The following is a 25612-nucleotide window of genomic DNA, read 5'->3' on the forward strand; positions in this document are numbered from 1 at the left end:
ACAATGTTATTATCCTAAGCAGTTTACAGGGAGTGAGTAGGAAGAATAAGGTACAATTTTGCATTGTTTTATGTTGCCATAGCATAATACAGGCGGTCAGTATCTTGCTCAAATGCACTCAACAGAGATGGAGATGAAATGTGGGGTGGTTAACAAGATAGCACAGGGTCACCATCATCATCGCTGTGGCCAGCAGACCGTGATTCTAATTCCATGAAAATCCCCATTCGAAAGAGTGGGAGGGTTTAATTTACTCCTCTTCTCTGAAACCAAACTTCTCGTCTGATGAAATCGCCACCCCCTCGTAACATCTGTTTAGCTTTGCTTCGAAATAAAAAAGCCGTAAAGCCGGTGTGGCAGGGTGGCACAAGCAACAGCAGATGTTCCAAGACTGCGTTCAGTCCTTAATTAAAGTTTGACTCAGCTTCTCTGCATTTTTGTCATCCTCCTCCTGATACTCTCGCTTCTTCTCCCCTCTACCTTGCGCACAAGAGCTTCTCTCTACAACATTATGTATTATTCTTTGGTGCGAGCTGCCTTGTTGCATTTCTGAGTTAGCAAGTGCTGCCAAGTTCCCTCCCCTCACTCCTCTGTTGTCTTCTTTTCCCTCCGCCGTTTCTGGCCGAAGTGCAGGCTCTGGCATAATTTTGTTCCGATTTCTCCTATCCCGCCCTTTCACAAATCTGAATGCTCAAGGCTTTTATGTTGATGCAGCTACAAGCATACTGGGAGACGGGCTACTTTTGAAAATGTGTCTGTGCTGTGGCCAAGTTTGCCTGTAACACTGCTGACTGAGGGCAGGATAAGGTTTTCCTCTTGAATGAGCTAAAAACAGCTTGTGCCATATTTTGAAAACAGCACATGTAGCAATGGCTCTGAAATGTGTATTTTTTTAGGAGTTTGGGATAGGAAAAGTCATCTGTGGCCAATTCTAAAGTATGTTTCAGCTCATTGATGTTTTTGCATGGAAAATTGCCTGCTTTGTCCGTTCTAAAATGTATCACTGGTTTTATGCCTCTATTTGTTAAGCTTTACTCATGATTCAGTGTTGCCTCAAGTGCCAGTTGGACAAATACTATCTGTCATGTGTCAGAGGGCAGGCAGACTGAGTCTGCTGGTGCACCAGGGGCAATGTCTTGCTGATCTCGAGGGCCAAAGGAGGTCACACTCTAAAACAACGGAGGGCCCGAGCCGTTCAACCAGAACAGCCGCATTCTTCGACATGCAATGGGAAACAAGGTTCATACTGCATTCCAACCCGAATCATGGATCTCGGTGAGGCAGAGGTGGGAGAAAGGCCCCAGGAGAAGGACTTGGAGAGAAAGGAAGTTACTCCTCCCAGCTGCCACGCATCAGCACATCACACCAGTCACAAGTTACACACCCCATTTCATTTGGAATGTGATGGCCCGACAAGAGCTGAATGGTATGGCTGGCGCATTCCTTCATGTTTGCTGGCAGCTTTTTCCACAGACTCGGCCTCCTTAGCTGAACCAGAAAATCTACCAGATGAGAGAAAAGACTCGCTTGGGCAAGCTCAACAATATTCTGAAACAACCAATAAGCAAGACTTAAAGATGGTCCTTGCTACCCTAGTTCTCTTCTCATGGGAGTTGACACACCGCTGACCTATTTGACAGCTCCTGGTACGGAGAAAGGAGGTCAGGGTCAGAGGTCACCGAGCACAACTGGAGCCATCATGGGACAGCAATGTGTAGCAATGCACTCACACCCGCCTAAACACCCCTCCCCCATGACGCAGTAGCAGCTCAGAGGTTCTTTCCAGGCTGAGCAAAAAGCAACACAAGGGCAATAAAACCTCCGTGGCCTCATGCCAACTTTAAAGTAGGGATCAGTCTAACCTTTGACCTACCCCTGTCCCACCCCTTCTTCCAGTTTGGAGGCCTTCTCCTCCTGCGCTTCTTCTATTCCTGGTTACAGTCAGCCCACCCCCTTTTCATCGGTCCACCATTGTCTGGCCTGAAGTACTTATTCCCAGAGTGCCCGAGCTCTTCTTTCCTCTCCTCTGCAGGGGGTTGAGGAGAAGGAGACAACTTAAAAGCACCCCCGGGACGTTGTTGCAGCATGGAGGTAACCCAAGTCTGCTAAAAGAATTAGACTGTGCAGCCACCGATGTTTGACACAACATGCCGTCGAGTGGTTTTCTCCTTAACAAGCTATGTAAGGGAGAAAAGGGGGGGAAATGGGGTTTATGGTCCTTGAGCACATGTTTTCACTGAGGGAGTAGAGTTAAAACAACTGATCTTTCAGAAGCATCCTAAAACTTTATTCTAAAGTTGTTTGAAGTTAAAAGAAGGTTCTCCAAGCAGTTCATCAATGACTACCAAGACGTTTTTGGTCAAGAAAGAAGCAATGTTATGAAAAAAGTAAAGCTTATAAACCTTATTTGAGGCCCTTTTGCATTGAGCTGCTTTTGAAATATCAGTGTTATCATTGGCCTCCTAATGCCACTAACCTTTGCTAAGTATTTGCATTGATTTGCAAGAGGTGGGGGTAGTATTACATGGTAACGTTAGTCTCTGTGAGTAGAGAAAGGTCCCTTGTACATGTGTCTATGGTCAACATGCTATGCAGTGGCACAATGCCAACACACAATAGAGGCCAGACTCGGCGGGCTACTCATCACTTCTCCCTCTTTAACCCTTTGAAAGGAGCACAAAGAGGGAGCTGACAAAGAAGCTGTGGAAAGAAAAGGAGGTAGTAAAGGAAAGAGGTGTAGGATATTCTATGCCGCTTCAGTTTTAAGTAGAGGTTCAGACAACACATTTGGAATTCCTATGGTTACCAGATCAATTTCTGTTGTTAACAGACATTATTTGTAATCTGGGAAACAGTTTCAAATAAACTAATGCTCCTTTCAGTCAGAGCTAAGAAATGTTTTGAGTTGGCCCCAAACCCTGACAGGTCCCCAATTGGCCTTGTTGTGTAAAAAGGGGCTACTGAAGGTTACACGTGGGGAGGTGAGAGGCTTGGAAGTGCTCCAAAGTGATTTAGGGCTAAAGCTACTCAAAATCTTCCCTTCTTTTTGCAGCTGAAGTGGGATCGCACAATGGATTTGAGAAGGCTAACTGCCCATTCTGTTACGCTGAAAAACAAAAATGTTTTTCTCCTTTGACTGGTTTTCTGTGAAGTGTCTGCCTACAAGAGATCTCACCACACACACACACACACATACACACACACATACACACACACACACACACACATTAAACTAGCCAAAAGCACCAGCCCACATCTAAAGAGTGCCAGGCGTTCAGAAAAAAAAGGTGATAAACAAAATGAATAAATGAGCACTTATCTCCATCTGGTAAACACACATGCAGGCGCTGACATCAGAGTGTGTGGTTTATGAACCATGGAGCGTGTGTGCACGTGTGACTGTGCGCACACACAAACACAAGCCATAGTGCATTTAAAGGAGAAGAGAGGGAGAGTGATCCTGCCTGTGTCCAACACGCATATGCACACACTTTCTCAATGTCCACCACTGCCTCAGGTGCGACACCATCATACTGCTGCTGACTTCTCCGGAATAAGTCGCCCTTCCTTCCGCTAACATGGGGGTGGTTTCTGGCTGGTCCACAACCCAGCCACAGTAAAGGGCCCAGACAGGCAGCAAGCTGATTAATAGGCTAGCCGCCGGCCATGCTTTCCCTGGGCAAGTGGCTCTCTTCAAAGGCCCGCCTTCTATTAGTCTTATTTACAAGGCTGGGAGAACAGACCGCCTGAATTATTTAGGATACCCCTTGGTAGATACAACAGAAACCAGGAGGCTGTGTGTGTGCAAGAAGGGCGTCATGAAGGATGGAAGATAGGAATGAAGAAGTGGGAGCTACAGAGACTAAAGGGGGGGACAAGCAATTATGAGCTGCTGCACAATTAACATTAATCACAACAATAAATGGCTATGTGCCAGTGTAAACTCTTCACTGGTTCATCTCCGCCACAGTGGAGAGTCCTACGTTACATTAAACACGAGGAGACCCCACGCATGCACAAACACGCTCAGATAGCATCCTGTAAACCATCGTCCTGTATATTGTGCACACTGATGATTATCTCGATGCAAATACATGCACAAACACCCACAGTGCGCTGCCTCCTCTCTCCCACAGTGGTTCTCATTAACAAGCCAAACATGCCTGAAGAGGCAGACAGACTCTAGTGAGCACGGTAAACAACCAGTAGGCTCCCTCATCTAAATGGAGTCTATCTTAACATCAGCAACACACACTTTCTCCCAATGATACTGACAGGCTGGGCCAGATGCAATATACTCAAAGATCTGCTTTTTTTCCCCTCGCTCTGAACCAGTGAATTCTGGTGTTCTTGAATGTGTAACTCTGTTTCCCCACCACACAATTCTTAGTTATTAGTTAGTAAGGAAGTTTAAAGATTGACCTGAGTTTCATTTACATTAAGGATCTTGTAGGCTATATTGATTTTGGAAGACTCCTTCTACAGTGACTAAGCAGGATATGGAATAAAAATGATACAGGGAACTGTGACTTCCTAATATGATAAATAACCGGGCCCAGTTACTCTTCATAGGAGGAAATGCGAGATCCGTTTTTTTTATGTCCACACAAATCTGGGACCTGAGCTTCCTGTCTGAGTTAAGTGTCTGAGGTGTGGTGGACAGAATGCTGACAAGAGCATTGGCATGCCGGGGAGGGAAGCTGATATGCTGAGGCCGTGCCCACTAGCTGCGTGGGCCAGTAGGATTTCTAGACAAGGTCACTGGGTCAGAAGTTGATCGGGGGTCAATACTGCATCTTTGGACCTTCACATGGAACATTCAGGATGACTGTAACTCAATCTCAGTGACGACTAGCCAGGGGACTGTGGGTCAAACACAACCAATTACAGTGTTTCTTTGGTTTGGATGAGAGCCCATTCCACGAATTATCAGAATGTCAATTTGACTTTACAAGAAAATTAACCTAACGCGGTGCTCCTGTCAATCAAACGAAGTACCTGCAAAACGGGAACAAGTTGTTTGTGCCCTTCAAGTCAATCTCATCTTCCCTTTGCTTTACATGCCAACATCAACTAATCAGCATCAACTCTTTTAACAAAAGAAGACCATGTGAATTATTTTAACAGGCGGCTGCACAGACTACAGTGGAATTTATTTTCAATTTGCAGGCATTGCATGTTTTTGATTGTGTCAGAACGACAGAGATTTTTCTATTCCAAGTCGTCTTGAGTGAGTGGCCTTTTTAGTGCCTGCTTCAAAAAGCATCCCCCGTATGCGAGCAGCTGTCACTTTCAGCAGGAACTGTGGAGGATGGAAGCGGGGGAGGGGTCCTTTGAAGGAATGGTTAAAAGTGGGCGATAAAAATAAACTGGGAGAGAGGAGAAATTAATTATACATAACAGACAGTTCACTTGGATGAGCATGACAAAGGGAGAAACTAAGGCGGTAACACACAAAAAAGCAATTTTCTGGCTCAGAAAATGTGTGCTGTGCCACCACAGTGGTCATATGTATTTGGCTACATCCAAAGTGAAGAATGCAACAAAGAATCTTTTTGGAGAAGGTCAAGGCATCAAACAATACAGAAAAGGCTTTCATTACAAGTTCTCCACAATGGTTCTCGCTTCATGCATCCTCTCTAATTGAGGCAGTTTCCAGGGACCAAAATAAAACTACCAGCCCCGAGCTCGCTCCCCTTCTTACAACTGTGATGGAGCTTGCAGATAGCTCAGTCTGCCTTTAAATTCACTTCTGATTGGCACTGATGAGGGTTTATGCTGCTGGCTCACTGGCAAACTCACCTTTTGATATGATTCGTAATGCAACAGCACTTTGCAGTTCAACACCGCCCACTGACTCTCACTCCCTGCTTCTTATTCGGGCCAAATGGAGGTCATTCCTATTTGAGCAGTCAGTCAGACAGGCCCGCCAGGTATTGGCGGGTGAGTTTATTTCATATTAAGGCTTGTCGGATTGAGAGGTGTTAGCACCATGAGCGCTGTGTGTCTGTGTTTGTGCGTGGATGTGTGTATACGACAGGGCCTTGGGGTAGAGCCCTGCTGCTGGTCCCTCTTTAGTGCATTTCATATTGCTGCTGCTGTGTAGCTCCTCGCCCCCGGGCGCCACGCAACCCCCAGAGAGACCACGTAAAACACTCACATAGAGAGAAAGAAGGGGACAAGGATCAGAAAGAGATGAGGTCACAAGATCACAAAGGACAAGAGGATGTGATAGAAGAGAGGAAGTAAGTCACGTTTAAAACAGTAAACTTAAACTGAGGCAGACAATCACAGATTAAATAAAACCCACCCGGAGCGGAGCGCGGGCAACACATCTAAAATCTTTAGCTTGAGTGACACAAATGAAAATGTATGTAATAAAAACATGCTATTTCCATCAGCTGCAAAATGAAAGCAGATATTGCATTACAGCGCTGCTGTACCAAGGAAGACCCTGTTTACACAGGGGGGAGAGAGTTCCGTCCCGGGCGTACCCGACCCGCTCTGACATAACACCTGTATCGGTTTGAGAGAGGATTCTCTTTCCGCTTCTTCATGCACTGAGCCAAGGCAAGTCGTCTAGTCTCCCCACCAAAAATACTGAAGAACTGATTGAAAAATGGAAAATGTTAAGATTTTTATGCCAGGGAGTCTGGGCATAGCGAGGGAGAGGCAAAAGAGGACGATGGAGGGAGAACAGCATGACAGAAGAAGGGAGAATGGGGAGACTGATCAGGAAAATTAAAGTAAGAAAAGGCAGAGAAAGAGGTGGTGTGGAAGAATGGAGGTAGGACTCCTGACAGAAAGAGAGGGAAAGAGAAGAAGAGGGGAGAGTGAGAAAAAAGAAAGCCTGAGTGGCAGCATAGGTCTGGAGGCAGGAGGAATGGCAGAGGAGTAGGCAGAGAGAGAAGGCGAGAAGAGGAAATGCCTAAACATGAGGTTGTCACACTGGCTTTAAATGTTGAACAGGAATGGAAACTGGAAAAGAGCTTAATTTTGCAGTCTAGCAACACACACACACAGAGACACACACACACACACACACTGTGAGTCTGAATACAGTCTATATATCGACTCGCCGCATGAAAGCAATGAATCACAGTACAGCATACCCTGAAGGATACAGTTATGCACTTAAAGTCCTTTCACATATATAAACAATTTCAACGAACCAGTGAGGTAGTTTTTCACTCCAACTGAGAAAGTCCCATATGAGCGTGATGGAATTTAATTTAAATCCCCTTTTATTCCTTTTTCTAAAATCCTTTATCAAGATATACACTAAGACAGGCCAGTCTTACGGTGCCAAATCACAATTCAGTCCTCACTTGAGCACAGCTCTCCTGCTTTGTCATCCATCTACAATCTAATTAGACCTTAAATATGCCGCTCACTGAAAAGGTCCAGAGGAATGCGGCCGGGTGCGAGCCACACAAAGGCAGGACCAGTGGGGTGCAAAGTGCACATGTCAGCTTGAATTCCAAAGTTTGGACAACACGGATTTACCCTTCCTGGCAGCCGCCAGACCAGACGGGACAGGCTTTCAAAATGCATGACCCCGCTGGTCTATCATGGGGCAGATATGTATCATAATTAGGGAAGATTGTGGCAAATTGCGTGTCATTTTTTGCCTGGGTTGCCAGCTTTCATGTGAAATATAAAGGATACATTGATTAATCTTGGATACATTCATCTTAGAAATGCCATGCAAGGTCACAGTTTTCCCAAGACAAAATTATTTTGTGAAGACCATGGTTGTATCAGGTGGGGACTTTCTGAAAAACATAACGGATTTCCATCCAGGCAAGCTTGTTTCTCACAGATATCCCTTAATTCCATTCCTATTTAGGTCACATAAGAATATGTGGTTATTTGGACATGTCTAAACATGTACAAATATCATTATGATCCATGGTTCTCCCCTGGATAATCACATGAAGTATTTCTTTTTCACACATGCAACCTATAACATGTCGTCATTTCCACACTTATCAGCTAAAGAAAACAAAAGTTGATTAAATAGTCCTTGCACAAAGGGAGTCAGCACTGTTTGGTCACAGTACTGCCACTCCTTGCTGCCAGTCACACTCAGTAATGCTTGTTTTGATTGAACAAGTTAGATGCATCTCTGTTGTGTGCTTGGTGAGCTATGTCAGTCTGTCTGTGGTTACATGAGTTGAAGCTGTGACGGGGCACCACCTCTTAAACAAACACTTAATGCCACAGTTCAAATCCCACAACATTTAAATGGGAATGCTGGTCACCGCTGTCATGAGGCCAAATTGGGTCATGTCACTTTATGCAAAAGAGTTGGTCACATATCGGTTTCTTAAATGTTAGAGTGGTGCCACAGGATATAAAATACATTTCCCTGAGTTATATGAACCAACTTGAAAATGCACAGTAAAGACACCATAGAACTCCTACTTAAATAATTAAATGAATGTTGATGTGTTGTTGTAGTGGTATTTGTGATAGGCTTCTGGCATCCTTCGTTTTCCTAAAAAAAGGACGGTTAAAATGATGTCTTTAAGCTCTTGCTCATCTAATATGAATCATGAATACATGTTTAAAATGGGCTCCAAATGAATTAGCGTAGCAGCGCGGGGTCGGGGTGGGTAGTCTAATTTGGTTAACCGGGATTTGATTAAAAAAAACAGAACTGATGAGAATCCGATAGAGCAATGAGAGCATGTTCAATAGCTGACAAACAATGCGCACTCAACACACCCACAGACAGCCCTCGCCACTCCATCCCTGCTCACATCGGAAATTCAATTGCTGTCGAATAACAAAGCTTACAAATTGCCTCTCATTCGTTAGCAGATTAAGGCTCTTTTCACACCCCACCAACACAATTTCTAATTATTGTAAAGCTAATAGTCTAATCGATTTTCTTTTTAAGTACGCTCCACGTCCCTCTGGAGAGATCCAACACAACTCCTCCCTTAGGTCAATTTAAGAAAGCCGGGACAGCTACATTTAAATTGGGGGGGCAAACAGCAAACAAGCATGAAAGCAAATGTTGAATCTAAAAGCATGCAGTCTCCCCGGACTATTTATCCAGGCGACAGATAATGTCAGCTCCGTGAATAGCCTACCTGTAATTATACATGGTGGTCGGCATTCCTCTTCGGAGGCAATGCCACAGCCACACGCACCCTCAGCAAGATGCCTGCTGGTCCCGGAGGTTTCGTCTCATTACAAGACTCCTGTAAGATGCCAGCTTTTTCCAGATCAGAAAAGTCTGTTTGTACTGCGGGCGACAACCAGAAACTCACCTCACACTGCACCAAATCCGAGGTAACTTCCAAAAATCCCACCAACCTGGTCTTAGTTTCAAATGCCAGGTGGTTTACAGCGAAATGATTTCTAAAATAAATGTCCAAATGAATTAAGTTAGCCACCTAAAGCCTCGTTCGGCGCCCAAAATATCCGCAGTTTGGTGTGGAACAATCCGACTGGTGGTCACACCGGAACGAACATTCAACGCACCGCTAACACAAACACAAGCATCCTTCACACAGCAATACACGCCTAAATATCGGGATATTAGCTACTCTACACCCCCTTCTTGCCCTTTTCACGCTTAGGTTTGGCTGGAGCCTCAAGCTCTTCAAACTCGAGCAGAAAGCACACGCCGAGAGCGGAGAAGGCATGGGGAGCAGCGGAGGGAACACAACGACCAACTCACCACACGGCGCAGCGTAGAGAAAAAAAATGTAACCTAAACATTTCAGCCGGCTCCACCAAAACCCGTTCCTTCCACACGAAAAATCAGCTTGCACGGAGTTTTAACGATACTTACAGGTTCAAGTGATCCGTAGGTTAGATATCCTTGCCATGTTTTTAAATTCCAAAACTTAGGGACATTCCACTCTGGTCACGGAGCGGCGGTGCTCTCTCTCCGGTGGCTCCCTCCGTGTGAATGGAGAGAACAGGAATGTAACTCCGGCTGCAGGAGGAGGGAGGAGGCGCTCTGCTGCTGCAGTGCCGCTTCGGGCCCATAGAGGGCGCTCCCGGGCCGAGTCCTGGTGTGACTGGGACATGTGTGAGCTGTTACAATACATTATTTTTTCAACAATTCGCCTTTCCCACACTTTTACAAAGTCATTTATTTTATGTTGTACCCAATTTTACTTTGTTTTACTTTATTAATACATCCTTATATTTTATATTTAATAGTTATTTTTTAATGTTATGGTCTTGTATTTCAACCACTTCCTGTCCTGGCTATTAACTTTAGTGCAGAATAAAAAAGTTTTTTTTTTAACAACTTCATGTCAGTATGTCAGTCATCATGACCGCTATACATTTTAAAGCACCTTTCTGACTCAAAGTTTTGATGGAAGACAAGGTTTCACAAGAATTGGACAACAGCAAAAGGATAGTGTGTAGGGTTTACAGGGTGGTGTTGAGGGGGGACAACAAATATTTGCATTGCAACTGAGTGACACAAGTAAAGCCCTTACAGGCACAGTTTAGCCTTGATGTGATGTAAAATTTTGGATATCCGCATGTTACATTCATAGCAGAACCCATCTAGGATAGATTTACAGCAAATAGTGTTTAAAATAGAAAATGCCCTGGGAGATGGTGGGAAACAGGTTTGGTTGTGAGCTCCCAAACAAGGCAGGCTCCTGATTAAATGGGGAGGCCCCAGGCCTGGCTGTCACGTTCCACCAGCTGATACATTCACACCGTCTAACTTACACTGTGAGTGACACTCGGATGACAGATTTTGAATACAAGCTGCGCCCGTAAGGCTATCCAGCCAACTTTTGATTCCTACTCTATTCTTATGATAAGAAATCTCAAGACAGTCAAAGTGGCTTTGAAAGCTGAATTTCAATATTCATCATGCAGTCAGTGACTACCAGGAGCTTACACAAAGTGTGTTTTGGGCACTGTTCCATGATGTCTCTGCAGCGAGGAGGCTTTTGGGATAACTGAGTTATTCAAACAGACAGCTCAGGTTACCAATTGCACTCTGGAGAGCAGAGAGCAAGATCTGGCACTAACCACACCACCTGGCCCGTACCCTGAGTGTGTGTGTGTGTGTTAGGCATGTGTGTTATGTATGTGTGTGCGTGCGTGTACTTGCATGCGCGTGTGTATATGTGTTTTTGTGTGTGTGTATGTGTGTGTGTGTGCATGTATGTGTGTGTGTTTCAGAGAGGTAGGGGAAATGTGTAGTTTTGATTAAGAAACATAAAGACAATTGTGTATGTTATGTGAATTAAACAGCAGCTGAATTTCAGCACTTGCCAGGAAATTTCCCCTGAATCTATCACACCACCCAGCTTTTAATAGTTTTCAAAAGCCCACTGTCTGCCTTTAGAAATGGTTGGTTTGGCCGAAGTAACACTAAGACATTTGCCTCAATTACCATGTGAAAGGCCTCTGGACCATGCCATTCCCTGTCTTACACTTTAAGACATTGATTAGCTCTAAGTTAGTGTGGTTAACATCCGTCCTGTTTCACTTCAGGCCTACTGTAAACTCTCATGGGAATATTTTCATGGCGTATGAAACATCATGAGTGAGTACAAAGCTAGCCTTGTGCAAAACAGGATCATAAAACCGCATGCAAAATGGGCATTTGCTTCCTTTCTGTTGAACCTAGTTGTACGCTGTACTATAATATGGTCAAGATAAAGTCACAGCATCTTCAAATAAAAAGTGCTTAAATAAAACATTTCTCCTTTTCTATATAGTTTACAACCAAACGTTGTTTTACATACAGTGTTCAGTGATACTTTTTTCTTAAAGAGCCAGATTAATCTTGCCTGTCATGATTTGACTAGACAGAGCCCAGGCCAAGCAGCTTGGGCTGAAAGCACAGAGAATATTAAATAAATGTACGCATGGCTGTTTGGTGGTTTGCTGCTGTTTTTCTTTCTATTTTCAGTTTTTTTAATTCATGCACTATTAATGGACCTGTGTTTGGCAAGTAGAACAAACATTTTAAGTGAGCAGAGAGATACAATAACTGACTGATTAGAGAGAAAAGAGTTCCTGTGTGTGTGTCCTTGAAAACCCACAAAGAATACACTATCCTGCATATATGCAGACAGACACATTATACATTCTGTGCAAATATACTCAAACAACTAAGCAAAGATGTGTGCATTAATGCTGTGCACACTCATAAACAAAATTAAATAAACTGATTCTGCAGCTTTTCTGTGTACACGATCTGTAAAAAAAAAAAAAAACACAAATCACAATAGTTGTGTTCCTAGAGAGACCACATTCAAAAGATCAGTTATTTTCCTGATTACATATACACTGATGATACTGAGCTCTATCAACAAACAAAAACCTGATGTTTTAATTCTCAAAACCTGAACAATTTGTTCATCACCAGAAGACAATGGCATCTCTTTCTCTGCCCATGAAACCCAATCCTTCTTACTCAAAGCAACAACAAAAAAAGCATCTGATCTGTGCCAACTAGGTGAAAGTAATCAGATTTGAGCCAGTGGGTGAAGAGCAGGTTTGGTGTCCTTGTAACCTGAGGTGACGCAGCTTTGTATAAACAGGTAAAGAACCATTAATTGGCTAACAACAAGATGGCTGACTATTAAAGGAGAATTCCAGTCGATTTTAACATGTATTTAAAAAAAACAAAAAATAATTTATATTGCTGTCAGTAGCAAGACAAATGAAAACAATTGGTGCTGTCTACACCATGTCCTCCTGCTAGAGTTAGCACCCAACAGGCTTAAACAGGGCAAGTTTTAAACATGTTTTTAGCCTCTAAACATGCTCAACATGTCATTAGCAGTGCCAAGCCACGTGCATTTATCCCTTAAGAGTGAACACAGGGAATCTGACTGCTGTAGATGTTACAGAAAGGCATAAACGTTGTGTTAATCCATACCTCTGTTTGTTTCCTGTTTTCCGGTAAAGTCCACACTAGTCAATTGTCACAACTTTTATGCCTTTCTGCCACATCTACTGCAGTCAAATTCATTTTGTTCCTTCTTATGGAATAACCGACCATGGCTAGGCACTGGTAATGACATTTTGAGCATGTTTAGAGGCTTAAAACTTAAAGAGGCTTAAAGAGTGTTTAAAACTTGCCCTGTTTAAGTTTGTTGGGTGCTAACTCTAGCAGGAGGATAACACGATGTAGACAGCACCAATTGTTTTCATTCATCTCTCTACTGACAGCACTACAAATTAAAAATTAAAAAATAAACTACATGTTGAAATCGACTGGAATTCTCCTTTAATAGTAAAGTAAAACTTGCCCTGTTTAAGCCTGTTGAGTGCTAATGCTAGCAGGTGGATAACTCGGTGTAGACAGCACCGATTGTTTACATTTGTCTTGCTACTGACAGCACTAAACATAAAAAAAAAAAAAAAAACAGAGCTACATGTTGATTATCCTTCAAGGTAGCGCGGTTACAGGATATCATCCTGCTAAACTTGTCTGATCTGTTTGAACAGTCGCTCCAATCCCATTTCAGCTCTCAGGATTCTGAAAACATGCCATCTGTGCGCACCTCTGTCAGACCAGGACAAATAGAAGCTTCTTGAAATACCTGTTCGAAGCTAAAGCATACAGACAGTCAAATGTCCAAATATGCTCTATGTCTCTGTTGACATTTAAGACAATGGTAAGATGTTTGAACAGTTTGGGCAAATACCAGCTAAAATACAGTTTTTTCTTGATTCCAGTGACAAGATGATTTTGCCAATTTGTTGTTATATTTTTTGTTGTACAGAGGCTGACTAAAAATACTGTTATAACAAGGAAACAATGTCCTCCTGGATGATGACGTCCTCCTCAAAAGGCTAGTCATTCACCGGATCTGTTTATAGTGAGTAATAGTAAGTCTACAACAACATCAATTCTTCTGTGTCCTAGGCTCACTTCCTCACTGATGTATAGTCCACTCATATAAGATATGTGGGTTTAATTAAGACGAATCATGATGATTACATTTTGTTTTTTACTGTATATATTTATGTTGTTAAAACAGTGATTCCAAGCTAGTGTGTTAGTTTTACATTCCACACATTGATTTTGAGTGAATATCCGTATTAATAAAATTATTTCAACCATAGCGCATAGGCCAATCGACAGCTGCTAAAAACAATCATACTTTTAATCATGTACTACGGCGTACATCATGATATGCTTATTTTCGGTTCATACTTGAATTTTTGGTTTCTACTACAACATGTTTACATGCTTTAACATGGTTGCTTTTTGAAAAACATTTCATTTTTCTCATACCTGTCTGTCTGAATATACCTGTATTCACCCTGAAACCCTCCATTGTAGCGTCTGTCTCTTAAAGACCACCTCTTGAAAAAGCCCTGTCTGCTCCAATTGGTCAGTGTTTCAGAGTCTTCTAGATGTTAACTCTCAGAGTCTCTACACCATCATTGCAGCCAGGGAATGACTGTAAAGGCACTTATGCATGCATTACATATGGTATAGCTGCAACGTTACAACTTTTGAAGAAAAAGTTCCTGAATATGGGCTGTGGGTCTTTTTCTGTATATTGAGCAATTTGATACTTTCAAATTTAAATTTAAATCTCACTTGTTACAATATGGGACCTTAAATACGTTTTTTTAAAAGCTTCCTTAACATCAGTAAACAATAAATGGATGTGGTAAATTCAAAAGCGTCCACACAATGCCTCTACTGTGTAATGAATATATATGGTATGGCAACAGTTGGTAGCAAAGAGCAGTAAAAAAAGCCATTTGTTTATGTGCAACATCTCGCCAATTATTAATGTTAAATATGACAAACCGTTCAATTTGAGAAAGTCACAGTATCCCATCTCAACACATGGGCCCATTAGGAAACATTAGGCCCATCACATGTTAAACAGTAGCATAAGTAGACATCAAGAAAGCAACCCAGAGTTTGGCCTAGGTAAATGTGGTGCTTACATTTCAGCATTATGCATATGCTACATGTTTGAAATAGTAATGTCTTAAGTAAGGTAATATGATTTAAGAATATTTTCACCTTAATTATGTATTCAGAGTGCATTTCAGTTGTGGGAAACCTTAAGAGCCTCCAGAGACTTGTTCTTTAAATTGCTGCAACTGTATAGGCAGGCTCATTGACCATGATTTATTGTGCATCTTTTCATAGACCTCAATTATCAATTAACTGTAAGTTTACACCACTGGGAATATTCTCAGTTGTGTCCGCCACATTAACATCCATTAGAAGGGAATCACCTGTCGGCGCTGGAGCTCCTCAGCTGCTGAATGTTTTACTCTGGGCTGCAATCTGTCATAGCGGAAAGAAAAAGATAGTAGGTATGTAATCATTTGGAATTGCTGGTGAATTATTTTAAGGCGATCACAAATCTCAAAATGATGGATCTCACAAAATGAGTGGTGAGCCTGCAGACTGATTCCTCTAATTATGAATGTGGCAGGCGCGTAGAGCCACCATGAAAATACAGCAGATTTGTGACCTCAATAGGTGTATATAACCATTTTTTGCTGGAGCTCTCAATTTAAGAGCCAAGATCTTAAAATTAAAAACCAAGTAGTGTAATTGCAGCGGAAAACAGAGGTTTGCCATTAAGCTTTTCTGAGTCTGTTAGGGGCAGAAGTTTTCTGATGTATGTAACAGCTAAAACAAGCAATAATAAGTTAGATATTCCATGAATGGCGCAACATGATTAGAAGCATGTGTGCCAGAAAGCACACCTCATACATTTCAAATTTAACAATATTCATTTTTGGGGTGCGGTGTGCCGAGTCAGGCATGCTGGCTAGTTTATAAGCTAGTTAGCAGCTCTGCTTTCCCTCCCTCTGCTCACCTATTTTAAGAAACTTGAAAGAAGCCACCTTGGATATTTGGTGCGGAAACATTTGAAGTGCCCAATCATAATTAAAATCTAGGTGAAGGGAATGGAACCTAATTAGTTAGATACAGCCTCTTTGTGTTGTCTCTCGGCTGCCATCGCACACTCAATGTGGCCTTTCTGTGCTGGCTTCTGATGTGTGCAACTTGGGGTGTGCACGGTAGGGAGACGTGCGAACACCAGCCTTTTGATCAAACGCAACTTATTTCTATATGATCAAAATTACAGGAACTTGGGTCGTGACTTTCTCTTGATGTTGGCTTTTTTTAATTTAATGGCCATCGGATTTGGAGGACAATAAGGAGCAAAGGAGAAAGTGTAGTGAAGAAAGGGGGAGCTTTGCTGTTTCTAGATGTACAACTCTGTTGCTTTCGTAGATGTCCTTCAAGAGTTTAGCTCACTTTAAACCGCATTCATCCTTTTCTGCTCAGTGTACAGGCCTGAAATTATATTATATAGTCTATAAATGACCACAAAACTAGTTCACACTGTCTTTTAGTCTTTCTATATTGTTTTTTTCTTTGTAGCCACACTGTACAAGTGTTTAAACATCAAATATATATTTTTAAAAAATGTAACTGATGTTTTTTGTGTCTTGCTTGTTTTATTGTTTTGTGAGGCAGTTTGTAAAGTGTAGTTTTAAAAGTGCTCTGTGAATAAAATATATTATTTTTATTATTAAAATCCTTCATAACAGTGTTTCTGTTACAAGTGCAATATGATGGATGTTTAGATAATAAAAAATAAAACCTAAACAACTATTTGATGCATTTTCATGGAATTTTGTGCAGACATCTGTTTCCCAGATGTGGTGCAGAGCCTACCAAATTTGGTGAACACCTACATTTTCCTCCAACACCACCAGCAGGTAGATATCTTTTTTAGTAAATTTTGGCCACAACTATTTGATGGATTGTCGTGAAATTGAGTACATGTTTGTTCATTGTGCCCAAATGATGATTCCTTATGGCTTTGGTAATCCCCTGACTTTACCCCTAGATGTTCCCATCAGTCTCAGCTGTTGTATTTAGTCCTAATTAGCGTGTGTTAGCATGCTAACACACTAAACTAAAATGGTGAACAAGGTAAACATTAAATCTCCTAAATATCAGCATGGTAGCTTTATCATTGTGTGCATGTTAGCGGGTGGATGTTACCAATGAGCTCAAGGCACAGCAGTGCCAAAGTTTGCTCTCAAATGTTATGAGAAAAATAGCTGATTATAATGAAATCTCAGATTTGCTCTAAATCTTACCATTCTTTATAGTTTCAGACACATGAGAAGAGTTTCATCATCACTGCTGATCTTGGAGCAGCTCAGCCCTTTACATTAGGATGAAGGTGACTCTCCCAGTCTGGGAGACTTAATACGTTTTGGTCCAGACTTTTTCCTGGGAGAGACAGTGTGTCAAAACATCTTCTTCTAATGACTGCCTACTTCGTCTAGCTGCTTTAAAACCAGGGGCCTTATGCCAAGCTTTTGCCCATGCCAGGTTTTAGGTCTCGGTGACAGTAAGAGTTTTAGTCATATCTTGGCAGGTATGCTTATGCCGAGGGTTTCTCTGAGCCGGAAGTTTTGGGTTTGGCTGGTGTTATACTAACAGGGTCTGTCATCTCAGCTGGGCCCAGAGCTGAAATCAGATCCCACACACTTCTCTGCCTAACAGTGATGAATTGTATTCCCTCTTGAGCGTTGAGAACTTGCAGAACAACACTTAAAAATCAGGACACACATTAAAATGTCACTCCTGTGTCTAATGATTCTTTTTTTCATGTGGAAAATAGATAATTGTCATGACCTGGATCACACAAAAAATAAGAGTTACACAGTTTGCAACTAAAAGGTTTAACTTTTGTTTACTACACATGCAAGTAAATCCTAATTAAATCAAGTAACAAGAAGTGACAGCAGATTAATGAGTGAATGATGAATGCAAAGTATAAACTTAAGCTATTACATGGAAAAAGCCAACCAAAAAGAAACATGGTGCAGGGAGGATGGAGACTGAGCAGATTGAAAGACAGTTCTTACCAACTCCTGGGAGACTGGCCAGGTGCTCCCAGTTGCACTGATTTACACCCATGAACCTGCAAACAGCACAGAGAAAGAAACACAGCAGGCCCTGCTGTAGCAAGAGGGCTGTCACATGAAATAAATATGTTATTTGCAATGAAAATGCACTGAGTTGAGTTCTTACTGAAAAACTAAAAAGGTTAACACACAAATTACCTGCAGTTTCATCATCTCCCCACAGCTGAAGCTTTTGTCATCAACAGCACGACGGTACACACTGTTGCTGCGTCTTTTAGCCCCCTCCAGTACTGTAAAGCTTGGTCCCATCTTGTCCTTGACAGAGAAACTTGTCACCCTCTCACAGTAATTATACCAGAGCTGACGTCTCCTCTTTCCTTTGAATTATTGAGAAGGTGAAGAGGACACAAGATCCCACGTGGAGAGAGACAGAACTGTTCGCGTCCCAGTGGCCTCAGGATAAAAGACATCCACAATGGACAGAAAAAAACAATGCCTGGAGACGATATTGTTGAGTCTTTGTTGTCTTACAGTCAGCTTCACTCAACAACAGTCAGGGTTGCATATGTGCTTTGCAGTATGTACTGTGTATGTGTTTACAAACATGCTAATAACACAACGTATTTCACTGTATTTCTAATGACTACTTGTTCAAAAATGAAAGTAACAGACTGAGAAATGTGGTCAGGAGTTTTTAATTATGCAAACAAGCTTCTTTGTACGTATCCAAGGCTTTTAGGGTAGAGTGCCAACTTCTGCAGTATGGGTTTTACACCCCTTTGGCAATTTTAAACTACAGAAGCATAAGTGATTCCTAATCTAGGGTGGCACTAGAAATACTGGGCCCCTTGAATACAGCTCAATAACAGCCTCAAAACAACAAATATGAGCCATGGTAATACAACTGTCAGTATTGACTGCAGTAGTCAGGGTGGCCTTCGACTAGTGATGTCATTACACAGGAAACGCTTCCATCCTTATCTGAAGGGCTGCCTATGCTTGTGCAGAGTCTGCAACTAGTTGTATCTATATATACATATCGTGAAATGACAAGTAAGCAACCTCAGCTAACACTCGCTGTGTGTCTGCACATTCTGTTTCACACAGAGGAGGTTTGTTTTATAATCTAAAAGTGACTTATTGGTGAGACCGGGTTGCTTATTGTATACAAAAAACAGTGCTCCTTTTTTGCAAAGCCGGTGTCCCATTCATTGCTCACATTGCATTATAACTCTGGCATTTGGCTATCAATTGCATGAATTAACTTTTTTCCCTCTAGTTCAACACTGAACAGCCCAAGTCACAGAAAAACTATAAAATGTGCTCTCTCTCTGTGGAGTACATTTTCCCCTTAGGTAACCCAAGGTGGCTTTGATTTTAAACCAGGGGAAACAATTAAAAGAAAAATAATCATGGAGTGTATGAACAAAGTTGCCTATAAAACATTATTTCATAAGTAAATGTGCCCTGAGAAATGTATTACAATAGCAACCACAAAGGAAATCTTTCACCTGGTTCCTGTTCACAACTCACCCTTTTCAGTTCTTAGTTGCCATGGCACCATAGGGGTTGTAGTTCAGGCACGACTTTGCCTCTCTGTGTGGGATATGATTTTACTTCACAATGATATGCTTATAAAGATGCAAACTCAGAAGGGACATTGAATCATTTAAAGATTGTGTGGACAAATCAACAAGTGGTGAAAAATTCCATTGGGAGACTCATGAGTTAACCTGTGTTTATCAAGATCGTCACTGTGGCTCAAAAGAAGTGACAATAAAAAACGTCTGATACTTCTGAATACTTAGATGTATTCTAAGCTAGTACCACATGAATTGAAATGTCTGAAACACTCAATCATTTCTGATTATTTCAATATGCCTTACACCCAGCTACTCCAGGTTTAAATGACACATTTTGTGAAAACGTTTTATGGTTCGAGGGATCCTGTTTTTTCCTTCTCCTGAGGGGGGTCACACAGTGTCACACTCAGTGTTTCTTATGTAATTCCTACGAGCCAGTTTACATAATCTATTTGATGGTAAGACCTTGAGGTTTCTGTGGGATTGCGCAGGGGTTTGATGTTATTTGTGTACCTTAGAATTTTTCTAAAATTCTTCTTTTCACTTTAAGCTGTCTTCCACACAGGAACCCATTACAGAGAGAAAAGGTGACATGTTGGAGTAGCACAGGATGGCTGGCCTCAGTTCAGTGCTTCCATCTCAACCCCTGACAGAGCAGTGAATGGTCCTCACTCACAGCTGTCCTGGACTCAGTCAGCCAAGCACAGCTCAAACCTGGAAAACAACATGATATGCTAGGATGCTAAGATGTGCATGGCAGTGCAATTTTCCTCCTAGAAGAGATAGAGGGACAGGGAGTTATTTAAATGCTAAACAATGCAACCTGTCGCTGTAAGCACAGACAGCTTCCTGATGACTTCCTGGTTGGATCGGTCGTGCAAGAATGCAGTGCTATGGGCCATATAAGGAAAGTGGAGAAATCCTCTAAGGTGACAGGGCTGATGGTGCCCGCACCGAGTCATGAATCTACTGTATCTGCAATCAGAACACATCAAATGTAGGCTCACTAACACGTCTAAAAGTAAATGCTTCATAATAAAAGCTGACCAAATTCCATGATTTTGTTTAGATACACCTCTGCCATATCACATGGAAAACTGCAGGCCAATATATGTAGACAAATGTATTAAGTCAAAGAAAATGCATAAACAGCATAAGAATAAACCACATCCAACAAAAGATACAAATTAAAGGTCTTACATTTTCCAAAATCATCCAATTGCTGAGACCAGTTGTGACATTCTAAAGAGTGCTTGGTATTTGATTTTATTCCTTTATGTAATCTTCAACAAAGCAGCAACCTACACCATGTATAACTTGAACAGCATGAATAAAGTTAATCATTATTAGCTGTACCAGCCTTCCTGCTGAAAACAAAGAGCAAAATCAAAGTCTCTGCACTTCAAGCAATATGACATACAGCATAGTGCCATATGGAGGATAAAAAGGGTAATTAGGAAGCTTGATAAAGTTATATATGTATATATATTTATTAACAGCCCACAATTCCAACTCATAAGTGGCTGATGTGACATCTGATAAAAGAAAAAATGTGGGTTTGTGAGTACCGCAAAGTCAAAATCTAGCCTCCTGAATTCAAGATTCAAAACAAACAGATCCCACTCTGATGACGACGAGTCGGTAATTAGGAATGGAATGCTGAGACTGAACTTCTTTGGACATGGATACCTTGAATATCATCTGATCACTTATGCTGCGGCACACCGAGCAAACAAAACAACATTACCACCTCCTCGAAAACCAAACGATCTGACTTCCCTCGTTGCGGCACGCCAAGCAGGAGAACCAGAGAAGAGGCCACTTCCATGGTTTTAATGTTCTCCTGACTCTGATCTTATTGTCTGGGGATGTGGAATTAAACCCAGGTCCATCTACTAACCTTTCCCCAAAGGGTGCACCGACAGGTGGACTGTGCAGGCGCCCCAGAGGCTTGGACGTGTTTGCCAAGGAAACAGGACTTTCACACAGGGACTTTATTTCATAAACGTATTTACCAAAAAGAAAACATTTAATAGAAAGGTGAAGAACTGGCCAAAAGAAAACCACACATCCCGGTGTATCGGTATGGGAGATAAAAACTGTTGCAGAACCGCACAAACCTACTCCTTAGGCTGTGATACTGCCTGCCTGATGGCAGGAGAGAGAACAAACACGTACATCTTAGTACATGCAAGCTCATGTGAGTCCGTGGCTTTGAAACTGTTGGCCCTGACCATTCCCTGGGCTGGAAGTGTTTGGGACAGCGGTGCCCAAGGTGGTCCGATGGTGTTGTCGTTGAAGCTAACGCACAACTTACGGTTCCCCCCACGTCGCCCTAGTGAGCATGAGCTAGCCCTTGTGAGCTAACCCTGTTAGCTCTGATAGCACTGCTATTAATGCTAGCTGCCGCCGTTTCAGCTCAGCCACCTTTAACGTCGTCACAGGTGAAAGCCGTGTGCAAACAATTCCGGTCTAGACTCTAAATGTCATGCATAGCCTCTTTAACATTATTTAAGGATAATATGTCAATGCTGGGTTTTTAGCATTTTATGCTGCCCCCAAGTGGCCATAATAAATCAATAAATGACATTAACTCACTGACATTTAGTAAACAAAGAGAAGTATGTAATATTACCGACAAAGCAGTACAACTGAGATGTTGGTGGAATATATAGATCTACCACTACCCTATTACGTTCAGAGAAGAAGAACGTTGCTGTTAGTACTTAGCTACTTCTTGTGATTATGAACATCACCAATTCAACACTCATTCTCTTCCACTAGCTCATAAATAGTTTTGCAAGTCTCACCATGGCCATTTTATCAAGGGCACACATTCGCAGAAAACATGTCTTAGCTCAAGACAATGGTCAGAAATAACTGCTTCCATACTACAACCTCAACCCTTTCTCTCTCTTCCAAGGACTTCCAGGTTTCATGTAAGACATCCAATTTCGTCAACTGGCCAAAACAAGCAGCATCAAAGAGTGTAAGGTGAGCAATACATAAGCTGGCTCGCATTTAGAAAATGATCATGAACAACCATCATCCTTATTTAAATGGTGCACAGATATAATAGAGATTTGTTATAAATTTAGTGAGATGTCTTTAACAAGATCAACATATCAGCAACAAGCACAGGCGAAACATCTCCCAACTAAGCAGCAACCTTCTCCGCCAAGCACACCATAACAGAGCTCAGTTATGTGTGTGAGCTATTGCTTGCTATTGTATGTTTCAATGCAGGTAAGAAAACACAAGACATTATTCTGTCTTTCATTTTCTGCAGTAGGTGTCCTGTGACAGCAGACATAAGAGGAATGAAAAGCAGCAGGCGTGTTGAAAGGTGTACGTACAAAGCAATGAAGCTTTCTCTAACTGCATTTACTCACCGTATGAAACAGAAATGATGGCAAAATTGCTTTTCGATTTATTTCTCTAAATGCAATTGCAATGAGTGTGACAAGCTGCAAATTGTGCAATTCCAAACGTTATTAAGCAATGCAGACAGGTAATCAAGACAAAGGAACTATGCTGAGCTCTATTGTTAAACGTTTCCATCTCATACCTCCCTTTGTTTTAGTATACATGCACACACACACACACACACACACACACACACACACACACACACACACACACACAAACACTTGTGCAGAAGTCTCCCTTGCTACGGACGTACTTATCTAATGACCTTGTACACGTAGTAAAGATATCCCCATTTGACACAGCTAATTGGTCGACGTGTCAGAGGATGTTTAGCGGCTTAGGAAATCACATCTGCCCATTGATTTCTCCCCACTACACCCCCTCCATCAGACATTGTATTGCTTAATCCAGCCTACAACTCTATTGTTGGTGAATCCTCAATAGATTCTCAGGCAGAGGAAGAGGCGAGAAAGAAAGGGAGAGGGAGATCGAAAGAGAGGGGAGTGAACAAGTGATTAAAAAGGCACTTGGGATGGTGAAGGAAAATTAGAGACTGTGGGTTTGTGTGTGTGTGTGAGAAAGAGAATCAAACAACAGCGTAGATGCAATCAGATGCAGAACAGAGGGCAGAATGGAGAATACATCAACGCTCCTGAGGCATATTTAATGGCAGGAGGTTGTCATGCGGCATCATGCCTTCACATGCTACTGTGGCATGCTACTTGTGTAGTTTCTGAGCTGCTGTGCCAGCTGAAGCATGCTAGGTTGTGCTGTGGCATCTGCTCTCAGCTTTAAGCTTGTATGGCCTATGGGTAATCAGGAGAGTGACTCTGTCTCCCTGTCTCCGCACTGAGTCTTCTGATACTTTTAAACCTATATTTAGGGTCATAGCACACACAAACACGCACACAAACGCACACACAAACACACGCATACGCATGCACGCACGCACGAACGATGTGAAAAAAGCTCAGCTTGTCTTCTGTGTTCAAATAAGAGAAAGCTTTGATAAGAATTTGATTGCAGTACATCTTAGTAAATTATCCTTGTTTCAGTGTGTCTTTTGAAAAAATGTCAGCTCATGCTCAACTGATCTATTTAGTCCTAATGTTGAGTCTAATACAGGAATTCCACAATAAAGATAGGTTCCTCCAAATTACACTTAACATTTTCTCACTTGAGTGGTTTCTACTTATGCGTTTTGCACTATTTTGGGTGCATTTTCCTATGAATGTCCAGCGACAGTGACACAAGCAATTAGTGCACCTGGCAAGCTCCTGCAGTGCAAAATCGTTTAAGCAACCAAACTACCTGGTTAAGTTTAGGAAAAGGTTATAAATGTGGTTGGGTTAAAAATAAGTACATTTGTTACATAACTTGTAACTTAGTGTTAGTTCGGTACGTGAGTTATCTCACAAAAATAAATAGGATCACGTAGGTTATACATGACTTAAATAGTGCATTACTTTTCATAGGTATAACTATTACAACAGTCTGGGAACAGCGTGACCTATGTGGAGGAGTTTGCTTTGATGTGCTATTCCTTAATAGGAATTGCTTTGAAAACCCTAAGACATCAACTGTGGGGTCTGTGAATTATCCCAAAAATTGTTTATGGAAAGAGAAACCTTTTGAATTTTTCGATGCTTTGGGCATCAACAACATAAAACCAATTCATATTAAAACTTGGGTAAATAACACCAAACTATTCCACCACGGTTAAGTAGAAAAATCAAGATTTAGATGAAGTGACCCTTTAGTTTTTTGTGTCCTTACATTACACACAGAGATAATGTAGCCTGGCAGCCATTATGACTAGTGCACACATACACACAAAGTCTCTCTAAGCTGTCAGAACAGTTGCTATGGAAACAACGTTTGTCCAGTTCACATACAAGTAAAGCCTTACATTTTTTGCAACCTTGGCTCGTTGGCCAAAGTTGTCAGCCTTCATAATCAAGCCCTTGCTGCATCATGGTATGTACTGTATTTATTCAGTTTAAAGCACAAAAAGTTTTTGCTGCATCACCGTATCCAGGTATACCATCGCTTTTAGGGAAGCAGCATTTGTAGGTGATGGTTATACAGTATGTCAAATCTTTCCTTTTAGTCTCACACCTAGTTTCATAAATCTTTCACAAATATTCACACATTCAAACCACAAACTTCATAGGTTCAGTTGTCTGTGTAATATCTTTCAGAGCACACACATAAGTTTCAGATAAACGGTGCACACTATTTCTTCTAACCATGGGAAAATCACAACACGACAGAAGAAGAGGGTTCTGTGTTTGTCACACGGACTGTCTAAATGTTGTATTCTGAAACTGATCCTGGAGTTGAATGACTGTTTATCCCCCTGGCTGAATCACTGACATGTTAAGCTCCACAAAGATAACTTCAAAGGCAGACACAATATTTTTATATCAAATGGCAGATTCTTTGGCACTGAGATAGGCAGTTTTTAAAGAATACCACAAAAGAACATCAGTGCATTTGGTGCTCTCTATCTGGGAACGTTTTTTTATTACCAGTAGATCCGTGGCAAAAGATTTACGGAAATATCACATATCAAATGCTCCCCTAAAAGCTTGAAAGGTGGTTCTTAAAAAGTTTAAATATTGAACAGCTGTTTAGTCTGCTTGAAATGATGACAGATTTTTTAAGACAATTTTCCCTTTATTATGAAATGACAGTGGATATACATGAAA

General features: G+C 41.7%; 1 protein-coding gene across 1 annotated transcript in view; it reads right to left on the reverse strand.

The window, feature by feature from the left end:
* Positions 1-9995, reverse strand: part of LOC117943400 (plexin-A1-like) — a 191797-nt gene extending 181802 nt beyond the window's left edge. Inside the window, exon 1 of the mRNA XM_034869500.1 lies at positions 9809-9995. The gene's annotated coding sequence lies outside the window, so the exon portion shown is untranslated. The remainder of the gene's footprint in view (positions 1-9808) is intronic.
* Positions 9996-25612: the final 15617 nt, after the last annotated feature.

Source organism: Etheostoma cragini, chromosome 4, assembly GCF_013103735.1.
Source record: "Etheostoma cragini isolate CJK2018 chromosome 4, CSU_Ecrag_1.0, whole genome shotgun sequence".
Taxonomy (NCBI): Eukaryota; Metazoa; Chordata; class Actinopteri; order Perciformes; family Percidae; genus Etheostoma; species Etheostoma cragini.